The sequence below is a fragment of the Myxocyprinus asiaticus genome, chromosome 48, assembly GCF_019703515.2.
Source record: "Myxocyprinus asiaticus isolate MX2 ecotype Aquarium Trade chromosome 48, UBuf_Myxa_2, whole genome shotgun sequence".
Lineage (NCBI taxonomy): Eukaryota > Metazoa > Chordata > Actinopteri > Cypriniformes > Catostomidae > Myxocyprinus > Myxocyprinus asiaticus.
Genome location: NC_059391.1, coordinates 9,985,658 through 9,988,166, shown reverse-complemented (window position 1 = coordinate 9,988,166; position 2,509 = coordinate 9,985,658).

Sequence of the window (2,509 nt, the reverse complement as noted above, 5' to 3'; positions counted from 1 at the left end):
AAAAACTGTCAAGTTTACATTTTACTGTTTCTTGCTGTATCTGCTTTATCATCCTATCCTGAACTAGAAAGAGAACGTTTGTTGATGAACTTGACCATCTTTGATGTTAGCTTACAAAAACTTGTCAAAGTTTAAACTAGTTTTAAAAGTTTGAAGTGTCATGGTTATACAGATACTGGCAGCTACCTACATAGATGATTAAAAGGCCTTTTGTGGCTTTGTTTACATTTGAATTTTTTGACCATTGGAGTTTGAATTAACGAGCGTTCCGTTGGCCCGTTTAAACATTCCATCGCTATAAGACTGTTGGATTTTTTCCAATATTTGATTGTCCGCTCTGTGACAACAAGGTCTGTGCCGAGTGTAGTGGATGTAGCTTGAATGCACGAGGAAGAGTTGATAGAAATGTTGGTCTGTTTAGGGATTTTGAAAATACCAGGTTTCTAAAATAACCATGTGTTAGCTTCATCATGCCAACATAACCAAAACACACCGCCATTACAGTACTACATGCAACATAAATCACAAGGAATGCAATGCCCTATAAGTCAACCATTGTCTTGAAAGTTCAAAATAAGACACATTCTAGATCCTTACTGTAACACTTTAACTTCAGTGTATCCTTAAGTATGACTGATTTCCATTGGCCAAGTCTGTAGCAACAATCAAAGTCCTGTGCCAGATAAGATGAGGTCAAAGATGGAAAAGAGTGCATATTTTAAACCCCAGCTCACAAGCACATGATGGCCCATGACAAACTAGAGTGCTAATGTTCAAATCAATGAAAAATCAACACTGCAAGAGCTAGCGCAAACCTTGTAGAACACTCGTATGGAACTTGGTCAGAGTAGACCTATATTTTAATTGACCCAAAAGTAAATGAGGCTGTGAAGGATAGATGTACAGTCAGTTCAGTTTGTTGTACTGTCTTAACTCTCATATACAGTAGTGTTGGGGTAAAAAATGGCCCCTTTTGAACTTTTTTTTTTTTTTTTTCTAAACATGGTTTCCTTCCTCTCAGTGGCATGAGGTTTGGTGACTTTTCCTACATTTGCTAACTATGCACAAAAAAGAAATTGGGCTGGATTGTGGTGGCGTGACAAAAATACTTTCTCTCATCATGGTCAAATTTGACCCCACATAGGAAATTAATGAGTGAGATGATAAAACTGAGGATTTATGTCAAATAAAATCAATAAATCAGCACAATGCTATAACACATCCACTGTACTTTGAGTTATTGAATTGGGATGTTTTAAATAAATAATGGGTAACAAAAATTGGTAGAATGGGTACTTCTCTTTGTAGCACCATGGTCAGTAATCATAAAGTGGCATCATTGCAAAAACTGACACTTAAAAAAAATTTTTTTTTAACTTTGACAAAAATAGTGATTTTTAATGTCTAAACATACACTGATCAGCCACAACAATAAAACCACTGACAGGTGAAGTGAATAACATTTATTATCTCATTACTATGGCACCTGTCAATGGGTGGGATATATTAGGCAGCAAGTGAACAGTCAGTTCTTGAAATTCATATGTTAGAGTAGGAAAAATGAGCAAGCGTAAGGATCTGAGGGACTTTAATAAGAGCAAAATTGTGATGGCTAGACGTCAGGGTCAGAGCATCTCCAAAACGGCAGGTCTTGTGGGGTGTTCCCGGTATGCAGTGGTTAGTACCTACCAAAAGTGGTCCAAGGAAGGACAACCGATGAACCGGCGACAGGGTCATGGCCGCCCAAGTCTCACTGATGCGTGTGGGGAGCGAAGGCTAGCCCGTCTGGTCTGATCCCACAGAAGAGCTACTGTAGCACAAATTGCTGAAAAACATAATGCTGGCCATGATAGAAAGGTGTCACAACACGCAGTGCATCGCAGCTTGCTGCATATTGGGCTGCATAGCTGCAGACCGGTCAGAATGCCCATGCCATGCTGACCTCTGTCCACTGCAGAAAGCACTTACAATGGGCACGTGAGTCTCAGAACTTGATCATGGAGCAATGGAAGAAGGTGGCCTGGTCTGATAAATCACGTTTTCTTTCAGATCATGTGGATGGCCTGGTGCATGTGCATCGTTTACCTGGGGAAGAGATGGCAGCAGGATGCACCATGGGAAGAAGGCAGGCAGGCCGGCGGAGGCAGTGTGATGCTCTGGGCAATGTTCTGCTGGGACACCTTGGATCCTGGCATTCATGTGGATGTTACTTTCACATGTACCACCTACCTAAAGATTGTTTCAGACCACATACACCCCTTCATGGTAATGGCATTCCCTGATGGCAGTGGTCTCTTTAAGCAGGATAATGCACCCTGCCACACTGCAAAAGTTGTTCAGAAATGGTGTAAGGAATGTGATGAAGAGTTCAAGGTGTTGACATGGCCTCCAAATTCCCCAGATCTCAATCCGATTGAGCATCTATGGATATGCTGGACCAACAAGTCCGAACTATGGAGGCCCCACCTTGCAACTTACAGGACTTAAAGGATCTGCTGCTGACGTCTTG